We start from the raw sequence: 12,996 nt of genomic DNA on the forward strand, positions 1-12,996 counted from the left end.
ATTCCTTGATTGAGAAAGGGTTAAAAGAAATACATTCATGTGTGCTCAATTTTCTCAACTAAAATTATTTTCTTATCATATAGATAGAAAATTTTTCTTATAATCAAGAAGTAATATCAAAAAGTTGTTTCTTAATAACATTATGCGAACCTTAAGAAGTTCACTAACAAATAAAGAGATTTATCACACATCAAAAATAAAAATTAGTGTATGGTTTAACAATCCAAGGAAAAAATTCAAATGAATAAATGGATTTCTATTTGTCGATAAGAGATCTTGTAGAAAGGAAGAATATATTATAATTTTAATACAAACCCAATTCAATTAAACAACCTATTAAAAAAAGTGTGCCCAATCACTCTTGTATTCATGCAAACAACCACCTCTTGCCTCTCAATCAACATGGAAAACCACATTTTCCAAATAGATAAAAGAATACGTGGTAATCCAAAATTAGTTTCATTCTTGTATTCATGCAAATAACCACCTCTTTCTTCTCAATCAACTTAGAAAACCAAATTTCCCAAATAGATACAAGAATATATGATAACCTAAAATTTATTATGTATGTTATAATTTTTATATGATGGAATGTATGTCCTATCATTTTTATATTTATGCAAACAACCACTTCTTTCTTCTCAATCAATTTATAAAATAAAAATTTTCCAAATAGATGCAAGAATATATACATAATAATCTAAAATTAGTTTCATTCTTACAAAAAACCACCTCTTTCTTCTCAATCAATTGAAAATACCAAATTTTCTAATTAGATATAAGAATGCATGATAACCCAAAATCAATTTTGTGTCATTACCTTTTCACATTCTATTTACACCTTCCCTTTGTTCATGTATTGCAATTTCTTAGCTCTAGGACTGATCCTTCTCTCCAAGCTAAAATGGTTAACATCGATTAGTTGGATATGAAAGGTTTTAAAACTTTTCCAACAAATACATTTTACTCCTATTATTTCTCATCAGAAGTTTCAAGGATTTCATCTTGGCACATGTTGAAGGATGTTCATAGACAAGGCTAAGTATGAGCAACTTGCATTTTCTTGAGAGTGTGTAAAGCCATCTATACATATCCATTTTGCACATAAACTGCAATCTTTTCAATTTGTGATATCACATTTCATTGGGGTATTATGTCAAATAGTTCACTGCAAATGAGATTCAAACAATAGAATAATGTTCTAACAATTGCTACACATAGAGATCTTAACATCCATGAATTGCCCCTCCCCAACTAATGGTAGTAGCCCTTAATAAAAACAAAAACATATTAAAAATCTTATAAATAATAAATCTAAGTATTGAAATAAATAATATACATGATAGAAATTCAGTAGGGGTAGATTGAGATTATTAAGTTGACCAAGGCTAAATGTGTAGGAAATTTGTTTTAGAGGTTGATTTAGATTAAATATTAAGTTGACTAATATTATTGCTATGGATTTTCTCATAGAGGTCAACTAAGAGCCATGATGATACCAAAGAAGAGATTTAAACAAAATAAATTAAAATACTTAAAGGCAACAATTAACCTAAAAGGGTGCGACTCTTGCACAATGAAGACATTTGACTCGCCATCAATGAAGGGTTATGACTCCTTGTACTAAGGTATACATAAAAAGAGAGAAATATTAATAAAGGAAGGCATCAAATAATCAAGTTTTAATTGAAGAAGAAATTAGAAATAAACATGCGTAAAAATTAAGAACAATAGTCTATAATATTAAGGGAAATAATTAGTATACAACTATTTGTTGGAAACATAAGAGGAGTAACTGAGAGGGGAGGGGTGAATCAGTTACTTCAAAAATAAATCCTAGATCCCTTAGATGTCAATATAAATCAAAACTCTAATTAAACTATATTCTGCTATAACTCGACAAACACACATGCACTTGGTTTATACTAGAAAATGTTGTAACTCGACAATAACTGAATATACTAAAGTTAATGTGATTAACCTTAAGATTAACTTAGTTACATACACATAAAATAAATAACATGAACACAAGTGATACCAAGATCTAACGTAGAAACCCAATTTGGGAAAAACCACCAATTGCAACTAGTTATTGATTTTCACTCTTTTCAACTGACCCCTATTAGAGGATTTAATCACCCTAATAGGAGTGGCCTTGTTAGAGGTCTTTAGACACTTCAATTTAGAAATGCCACCTTGTTATATGATTTACAAATAGTTGTTAAGCCAACTCTATTAAGAGATTTAGATCACTGATACAATGGTTAGAAAGTAACAATGAGATGACTTGATTTATAATGTAATTGAATTGTTGATTACAAATCTCAATTCTAGCTTGAATACTTTATTCTTCTTGATCGAATGAATAATTGCAACTCAACAAGGATATTCTTCTTATTGTTCTAATTTGCTTCCTCTAAGCATCACCAAATCTTCTGTTATGTTCCACATTCACTTTCAATCCTCGAATTTACCTTATATTTATATCTTACACATTGTCAAGTTAGCTTGAATACAATTTAGAATACTTAATATTCATCTCCTTAGTTGGCTAGAACCATCAACTAAATCAATTGAACTTAATAAGCCAAAACAAGAAAATCCTTTGTTAGTCGACCATGCCTAGTAGACACTAACTTAGAAACAATTTTCTTGTGTTAACCAATTGAACTCAATTAATGCTACATATTCACAAATCTCCTTTGGTAATCGAGTGATCTCGGGTAACACTGGTTCTATCCAACATTTTCTTCATTAGCCAAGTGAACTTGGTTAACACTCAACTTCTTCAAACTTACCTTTGACGACCGAGTGAACTCAGTAGACATTGTCTTTTGAAGTTGGAAAACTTTGGAATGCTCAGAAGACATAGGAAACTATCTTCATCACCCGAGTGAGGTTGACATACAATGACTGGCAATGATATGACATTTTGTGTAACATCATAGACAATACACAATTAATCAATTATTTTCAACAATCTCCCTCTTTGGCATTGATGGCAACACAAAATGTCATAGAGCAAGAATAAAGTAAGGAACATATCCTTAGTTTCATTCTGATTCTCATCCATGAGAGCTACCTTTATCAATGTGAACTCCCTTTGACTTCAATTTCTCCCTTTGTCATTAAAACTCTGACTTCAACATCTTTTTCTTATAGAAAACTTTCCTTCTTTGACATCTCTAAAGTAATAAAATTTCTTTGAGATACGAAAAAAAATTCTCCCTCTTTGACATAGCATGCCAAAGACAATACTTAGTGGATATCAATCTACCTCATGTACTGATTCATTTGCAATGTGCCTTGTCAATATTGCATCAATTGTCTAATCTTCAACAGGCTCTAGTTGATGCATCACAAAACTACATTTAGTGAGCTTCATATAGGGGAATGACCCCTAACTTACCTCTTAGATACAAAAATGAATCCTTAGGTAATGGCTTAGTGAATATTGTTGTCACAAAAGCTTTCACCCTTGCCCAAAGTCTTACCTAAGGATAGCCTCATGAAATATGGAAACAACCTCCAAGCTATGGGACTTGAACTATGAGGTTGAATCTTTGGAGAAGGCTGACTTTCTCTACTATTTGGATGCACCTAAACTATTCTTCAAGAGAAAAAGAAGGAATACATGAAAACAACTACCTAATCTATTCTAAAGAGGTGATGCACCAAAATAGGGTGTCTAGATCAATCTCTTCCCATGCATGCATAGTGTTATTATTATGATAGTCTAATGATATATGGATTCAAACCCTACTTTAATCTATAAACTACACACAAATCAGACAACCATATGAGTGACACAAGGAATATACTTCACTTTTTATCATTCATGGGTCAAAAAGATATAGAAAGTGCAGATTACAAATATTTGCAATATGCTGAAGAGAAGTAAAAAAATTAACATAGTACAATGATGGTTGAAAGAGATAAGGTAGGAGGTCATATAACTCAAAGGAATGAGGAAATTTATAGTAGCATGCCCAAGGCAATGCTAAAGAAATAGAGAAAATATGACCCTACGAAAGAGTACAATGTTTACATTTATAGTGCAAGTATAACTTCTATGACTCCCTTCATAAGATAAAACTCAACCATTATAATCAAATCTTTAGAGAAAAAACACTAAAAAAAATTGGAAAGATCTGACTTTTGCATAAATCTATGCATGAAAGGATCACTTCTTCACCAAACAAATCTTTGAGAGGTCAAGAATGATGGTTATTTAATCTCTAACCAATGAATGGATCCACAAATGGAAGTGGACTATTTCTTCACACTTATCAAGCCTAGGGTTCGATAAAAGTGGTTATAGGAAATCAAAAAGATTATTCAAGGAACTATTTTCGCTTCTACTAACATCCAAATCTATCACGATCTTTGGTCAACCAAGATTTAACTGTTATGCTTTCCTACGTGGATCAAATTCTTCTCATCGTTATACCATCCTATTAGCACCCAATCTTTATGCCTTGCATTTAGTTATCCATGATCACATCCTTGCTGCCACCTTCCCTAAATAACTATCCTTGCTTTTGAAACTAAAATTTGTTGATCAGCACCGTGTTGCCACCTTGAACTAGTATTACTATTTGACCTTTGTGACCAAGCGAAACAAAGGGAATTTCTTGATCACAACTCAAATCTTAGCTGCCTCTCAATCCTCAATGATCACACACTGGTCGTAGATCTAAATGATCTAACGGTCTAGGATATAATTTGCACATTGGAAATCTTACTTTGTCACATTGTCATAACTCAAACCATAGCACATCAACATGACCATGTGATTGGGTGAAATCAAAGAAAAGACACTTTTGCAGACTTAACCTTAGTCAATGCTCAACAGTTCACGACCATGTGAATCACATAGTCACTTAAAATATTAAAGCATAACATGAAATGGAGAAAATGACTTAATGTTACATCATTTCATGAGCATACTAGGTGATCATTAAAACTAATCATTATTTGAATTAAATTTTTTGGCAGGAGGCAATTTTGGATTAACATTTTTGGTGACTGAGGAGGGATGCAAGCCTGCTAAGCATATGACTAGTGACCATTCAAAAATATCCATTGGGCTACAGAGTCCCTAAAACCATAAACTCATGAGTTTACCACCCCTATTGCACTTCATTTCATAACAAATTCTCCTCCTCTGCAATTTTCAAAACAACTTTATACAACCAAACCCTTCTTTACAAAAGAAAACATATGCTTGTGCACTTCTTGAAAACAGGAAAGAACAAGAAAGAGAAACTAGTCTAACTGTGGACATGAGGATATTAAAATCATTAGAAACATGGTTTAAGTTATATCCTATTAATAGGGATGGGAAAGAATTTTCCATTAGGCTCATTCAAATGAAAGGCATTAGATTGTTTACAAATGACGATCACATAGGGGCCACTCCATAAAGCATCAAACTTTGAGTATCTCCCAACCTTTTTTTTGTTTGCATCCCATTTTAACACAAGGTCACCCTCCCTATAATTTTTGACCTTATCCTTTTTATCAAAGCTCCTCTTCATCTATTGTTTATGTGTTACTAAGGTTTGGACTGCTTGAGCTCTTTTCTCCTCTAACTCCATCAATTCTACTATTCTTACAAACATAGCACCATCTTCAATCAATTCTAACTAATGAGCCAAATCAAGAGTAGGAAACTCCAATGAGACAGGAAGCCTAGCTTTCCTATCATAGAGTAACATGAAGGGAGAATTTTCTTGGCTCTCTTGGCTGTGATTTTGTCAGCCCAAAGGGTAGTCCTCAACTTCTGATGCCAACACCTTTGGTTATCCTCCATCGACCTCTTAATAATTTTGATCAAATTCTTATTAGATGACTTAGCCAAACCATTACCTTAAGGGTAATAGTTAGAGGACGTTCTCAAGTAAAGACCATGATCAAGTGCCCATGTACAAATCTAAGCTCCTATGAATGATTTAGCATTATCTAAAATAATGGTTGAAGGGGCACCAAACCTAGTTACAATTCCATCAAGGAATTCAATGACTAAAGATTCTATGGCATCTCTTAGTTCTACTACCTCTATCCATCTTGTAAAATAGTCTATAGTGACTAAAATCCATTTATGACCAGAGTTGGGAAGAGGATTGATGGGACCAATAAAATCTAGTCCCCACTATGAAAAGGGTTGGTCTACCTAGATGGGATAAAGTGGAAGATATGCAAATATCTGCTTTCCTGAGAAGAAAGCACACTTCTTAAATCTCCTCACATGTTTATGAAAATTATGGAACAAGAAGGGCTAGTAGTAACCAACTTTCATAATTTTCATTGCAATAGTCCTTGCTAAAAAATGGCCACCATCAGGACCATCATGAAATTCTTTGATTATTCTCTCTACTTGATCTATATCAACACATCTTAGCAAGGCTCCAAATCTTTCCTAAAAAGAACACCATCAATTATAGCATAAGGAATAGACTGCAGCCTAAATTATCTTCTCCTAGCTTTGTCTAGTCCCTGAGGATACCCATTCCCAACCAAGAAGGCTTTCATATCATTCATCCAACCCTTAGGATACCAAGACAATCTCTCCCTTAGTCTCATGAGATGAGATCATATGTTTGCACAATCTGCTTCCCTATATCAGTTTGGTAATATGAATATCCACGTCATAGTCAATCACCTTGGTGATCCAACCAACTCTCTTCTCAGTAATATCTTTGCTGAAAAAGAAATCTTTCATGCTAGGATGAGGAACCAACAAGTAGATTTTGGTGCAAGAGCATCCTAGGTTTCCTTATAATCCTACACTTTTGTTCATTATGCCATTTACTATCGATTTTTAGTTATTATTGAGTACCAATTTTATGTTGGTGTCAAGTTCATAGTGGATGCCGAACATTTGGTTGATGTCGAGTTCATAGTTGTTGCCAAGTGATCTTTGGTTTTTGAGTGATCCTTTGGTTGTCGAGTTCTATGTGGTTGTCAAGTTCTCTGTGGTTGTCAAGTTATCTTTGGATGCTGAGCTCATGTTTTTGTCAAGTGATCGCTCGGATGCCGAGTGCCAGTGTTTTGGTGAAGTCCTCATTTGCTAAGTAGTCTATGTCTGGTTCCAGTTTGGGCTAACCTTTCTTGCATTTAATTTTGGTATGGGTAGTTAATATCTAATGTGAGTCAACTTGTGGCTATGCATGAATTTAATGTAGGGCTTAATTTTGTGATAGGTTAACCTATGGTTGCACAAGTATTTAAGGAGATCGAGGATTAAGCTTAGAGAAGAGGGAGGATAGTAATAAAGCAATGTGTGTTTTTGGAAGTGCAAACTTGAAGTTGGATCATGAATTTGAAAGTTATATTTTTGTAATTGGTCATAACATAGAAGGCTTTATAGCTAGGCATGTATGTTGATTATCTAATGAATATATAAGCATATTGTTTTCTCTCACTCCTCGGTGTTATTCTTGTGTTGTCTTTTCTACTATGTTAACTCTTGTAGGTTGGTTTGGATAGCTAGGTGTGCCTTTGGTCCTAGTTATTTCTTTTCCTCCCTATGTCAAATGGTATTAGAGCTTGAGGCTTATCCTTTTGGTGATTAGATCATGTAGGGAATTGGGTTGTAGGGTTGTAGATCTATAGATTTGACCTATAACTTGCATAGGGTTATGATCTTGCAGGAACCTGATTTGTAAAGATGGTTCAAGGTAGAGAAAATGTTTATAATGTAATATTGGATACATTGGGACAAATTGTAGCTAAATTAGATACTGTGGAAATAACCTAGAAGAGAGGAGCACATCTTAATGATATAAGTGATGGTGAAGTAGTAGCACCAAACCCTAATCTAGAATCTAAAGAAGACCAAGATAAAGCAAGGTTATTGAGATTATTATCTAGGTAAAATCCAAAGCTTGCTATAGAAGTTGTTCCTTATGATGGGAAATTGGACATCGATGCTATGTTGGATTGGATCTCTGAAATGGAGTTCTTTTAGTATGAAACACTCAAGCTAATACGAAGGTGAAGATTGTAGTTACAAGGTTGAAAGGTCATGCCTCATTATGGTGGGAGCATTTTCAAGATGATAGAAAAAGGAGAGGAAAGGAGAAGATCAAAACTTGGGTGAAGATGGTAAACAAAGTGAAGAAAAAATTCCTTGTTGCTGGTTACCAAGTTAGCTTGTTGAGAAAGATGCAAAATTTGAGACAAAGAGACATGAGTGTGAAAGAGTATACTAAAGAATTTTATAGATTGGACATCAGATTAAGACATGTGGATGATGATGTTGAGAAAATTGCAAGGTACATAAATGGGTTGAGATCTGGAATTCAAGATGAAATAAGTTTTGTGAAATTGGAAAGTGTGGAAGAATCATACCAATATGGCTTGAAGGCTAAGGAGATCTTGACAAAGAAGCATGAACAAAGATAAATAGGTAGAGGTGGTAGATTCTAGACAAGAAGAGGTAGATCTTATGGAGAAGGTAGTAGATTTGGCAATTTTGTGCAAGATAAGGGAAAATCTGAATGGAAGAATGATGACAAAGACAAGACTAGGTGGAAAGGTGGCGATCCCTACCAAGGAGGTACTGGTTCTTACTGAGGAAGAGGTAATTCATATTCTAGAGGTAGTTTTCATGGTAATTATTTTAGATGTGGTAAAGAAGGGCATAGACCTTTTGAATGTAGATCTTCTAAAAGTGGGAAAAATAATAGAAATGTTGTGATTCAAGGAGACATTGAGAGTTCACCAAATGGACCTAAGGCTGGTGAAAATCTAATGGTGAGAAGAACCTTATGTAATAAGGGAAGTGATGAGGAACCTATCCTTAGAAGAATTATTTTCAAGATTAGATGTAAGATGGATGGAAAATGCTACAAAGTTTTCATTGATAGTGGAAGTTCAAAAAATTTGGCATTAGAAGAGTTGGTTACAAAGTTGCAGTCGTAGAGGCTGAAACATCCCAAACCTTATCATGTTTTATGGATAAAAGATGAGAACAAGATATTGGTAAGTGAACAATGTATCGTGAAATTCAAGATTGGGCATTACTTTGATGAAGTTTTGTGTGATATTAAGCCTATAGATTATTGTCATATTTTGTTGGGTAGACCTTGGCAATATGATAGATATGCTATACATGATGGAATATTGAATCAATATACTCTTTGGGTGAATAGGAAGAAGAAAATATTGTTGCCTTTGGTTGAGAGTCTAGATGAGGTGAATTGTACTACTAAAAATTTGTTTAGGGTTAATGAGAAAAAAATTGAAAAAGAAATGAAAAGGAACCAAGTTTGGTTTGCTATAATTCCTAGAGGACCGAGTTTTGCCAGTAATGACTGAGTGACAGTAGAAACTGTTGGAAGCTGAGTATCAACAGAATTAAAAAATTTGTTGAATGAATATAAGGATATTATTGATGGTTTACCACCAATAAGAAGTATAAGTCATTGTATGTATCTAATTCCTAGAGCTAGTTTACTGAAAAAAGAACCATATAGATTGACACCAACAGAGAATGAAGAGCTTAATAGACAAGTTCATGAATTTTTGTAGAAAGGTTTGATCATAGAAATTTTGAGTCCATGTGTTGTACCTACTGTATTAGCACCTAAGAAGAATGGAGAATGGAGAATGTGTACTGATTTTAGAGCTATTAACAAGATCATAGTGAAATATAGGTTTCCTATGCTGACGATGGATGACATAATGGATTGTTTGAGTGGAGAAAAGTATTTTACCAAGATTGATTTAAAGAGTGGCTATCATCAGATCAAAATAAGAAAAGGTGATGAATGGAAGACTGCTTTTAAGACAAAAGATGGTTTGTATAAATGGTTGGTTATGCCTTTTGGTTTGACTAATGGACCTAGTGCTTTCATGAGGTTGATGAATGATGTTCTAAAAATATTCTTGGGTAAGTTTGTGACTATTTATTTGGATGATATTCTGATATTCAGTAAGACCAAGGAAGAAGATCTTGAGCATGTTAGACAAGTAATATAGAGATTGAAAGAGGAGGAGTTGATTAATCTGAAAAAGTTTTCTTTTATACAAGAGGAGATTTTGTATTTTGGATTTGTGATTTTAGCTAATGGCTTGAAGATGGATCCTAAGAAGGTTAAAGAAATTTTGGAGTGGCCTACACCTGAAAATGTGGGTGAGGTAAGATCATTTCATGGTTTCGATAATTTTTACAAGAAGTTTATAAAGAATTTCAATGCTTTTTGTAATGCTATGACTAAGACAATGAAAGGAGATAAAAAGGAATTCAAGTGGACACATGGAGCTGATAAGAGTTTTGAGACTTTGAAACAAAAAGTTTCTGAATTACCCATGTTGGCTTTACCTAATTTCAATAAGGTATTTCAAGTTGAATGTGATGCAAGTGGTAGTGCAATAGGAGTTGTATTAAGTCAAGAAGGTAAACCTATTACTTTCTTTAGTGAGAAGATGAATGATGCTAAAAGGAAGTATTTTATCTATGATTAAGAGTTTTATGCTATTGTTCAAGCCTTGAAGAAGTGGAGACATTATTTGATTCCTAAGGAGTTTGTGTTGTATACTGATCATAAAGCTTTATAGTGCTTGGCAAATCAACATAAATTGAATCAAAGACACATGAAGTGGGTGGAGTAATTGTAGAGTTTCACATTTCTTATTAATCACAAGAGTGGAGTTAAGAACAAAGTTACTGATGCATTAAATAGAAGACGTTCTTTATTGACTAAGATCGAGGTTGAAATTCTTGGTTTTAATGAAATGAAAGAGTTGTATGATGCTAATCTTGATATTTTTGAGGCATGGAGAGAGTGCAGAGCACCAAATCTAATAGATCACATGAGTAAGTATGATGAATATTTCTTTAGAGAAGGTATGTTGTTGAAAGATATTTAGTTGTGTATTCCTAGAAGATCTATGAGGTTGAATTTGATTAAGGAAAAGCATAGTGGTGGATTGGTTGGACATTTTGGAATTGATAAGACATTAAGTTTGTTGAAGAATATTTAGAAATTATTCAAGAGTTGTGAATTTTGTCAAGTTGCAAAAGGAATGATTCAAAATACTGGTTTGTATACACCTATTGTTGTTCTTAAGAAACCTTGGAGTAACATTAGTATGGATTTTGTTCTTATATTTCCTAAAAAATAAAGGGGTATGATTCTATATTTCTTATTGTGGATATATTTTCTAAAATGGATCATTTTATACCATGTAAGAAGACATCAGATGCTGAGCATGTTGCTGAAGTTTTCTTTGGAGAGATTGTGAGATTGCATGTACTACCAAGAAGTATTATTTCTAACAGAGACAAAATGTTTTTGGTTATTTTTGGAAGACTTTGTGGAAGAAGATGGGAACTAAGTTGAAGTTTTGTTCTAGATTCCATCCATAGATAGATGGATAGACAGAGGTTGTGAATAGAAGCTTGGATAACTTGCTGACAGGTTTAGTGGGAGATTAGCCAAGTAATTGGGAAGTAGTGTTAGCACAAGCTGAGTTTTCATATAATAATTCTATGAATGCGAGTACATGGAAGACACCTTTTGAGATTGTTACTAGAATGCAGCATATAGGAGTATCAGATTTGAGAGATGTTGCTGGTGAAGAAAAGGGAAGTGTTGCAGGGGAAGAATTTACTAATTTTATGGAGTCTTTTCATAAGGAGGTGAAGTTGAGGATAGGTTAGAGTAATAAGAAGTATACAGAGAATGCTGATAAGTCTAGAAGACATCATGACTTTCAAGTTGGTGATGACATGATGGTTCATTTGAAGAAAGAAAGATTTCCTATTGGAACATATAGTAAGTTGAAGATGAAGAAGTTTGGACCTTGTAAAATCTTGAAGAAGTTTGATAGTGGTAATGCTTATGAAGTTGAGTTACCTGATGACATGGATATATCTCCTATATTCAATGTTGCTGATTTGTATAAGTATCATGAGTTAGATGATGAAGTTGTTGTGTCATAAGATTATGCCAATATGCTAAGAAGTAGATTGAAGAAGTTGAACAAAAATTAGATTAGAGAGTTGGTAAGAGCACAAGAGGAACATATTACTATGAATATTTGGTGAATTGGAAGAACAGACCTATTGAAGATGCTTCGTGGATTTCTCAGTCTGAGTTGGATTTAGCTTAGGTTGTGACACTTGCATGATTCAGGAGAATAATTTCTTCCAACCTTGGCTGTTTGATGCAGGAGCATCTTGGGTTTCATTATAATCCTACACTTTTGTTCATTCTGCCAATTACTGTTAAATTTTAGTTATTGCCGAGCACCAATTTTTTGTTGGTGTTGAGTTCGCAGTGGATGCCAAATATTTGGTGGATGCTAAGTTCATAGTTGTTGTCAAGTGATCTTTGGTTTCTAAGAGGTTCTTTGGTTTTTGAGTTCTTCATGGTTGCCAAGTTCTCTTTGGATGTCAAGCTCATGTGGTTGTCGAGTGATCATTCAGATGTTGAGTACTAGTGTTTTGGTGAAGTCTTCCTTTGCCAAGTAGTTTGTGTCTAGTTCCAATTTGGGTTGACCTTTGTTGTATTTAATTTTTGTATAGGTAGTTAATATATGATGTGAGCTGACTTGTGTTTGTGCATGAATTTAATGTAGGGTTTAATTTTGTGATTGGTTGACCTGTGGTCGCACAAGTATTTAAGGAGGTCTAGGATTGAGTTTAGAGAAGAGGGAAGATAGGAATAAGGGGATATGTGTTTTTGGAAGTGCGAACTTGAAGTTGTATTTTTGTAATTAGTTGTAACCTAGAAGGCCTTATAGTTGGGCATGTATGTTGATTATCTGATGAATATGTAAGCATCTCTCTCTCTCTCTCTCTCTCTCTCTCTCTCTCTCTCTCTCTCTCTCTCTCTCTCCCTCCCTCCCTCCCTCCTTGGTGTTGTTCTTGTGTTCTATTTTCCACTATGTTAACTCTTACAGGTTGGTTTGGATAGCTGGGTGTGCCTTTGGCCCTAGTTATTTTGTTTCCTCCCTACATCAGATTTTGTTATGAGATAGTAG

The sequence above is a fragment of the Cupressus sempervirens genome, chromosome 9, assembly GCF_028749045.1.
Source record: "Cupressus sempervirens isolate cs-2001-9-10 chromosome 9, ASM2874904v1, whole genome shotgun sequence".
Taxonomy (NCBI): domain Eukaryota; kingdom Viridiplantae; phylum Streptophyta; class Pinopsida; order Cupressales; family Cupressaceae; genus Cupressus; species Cupressus sempervirens.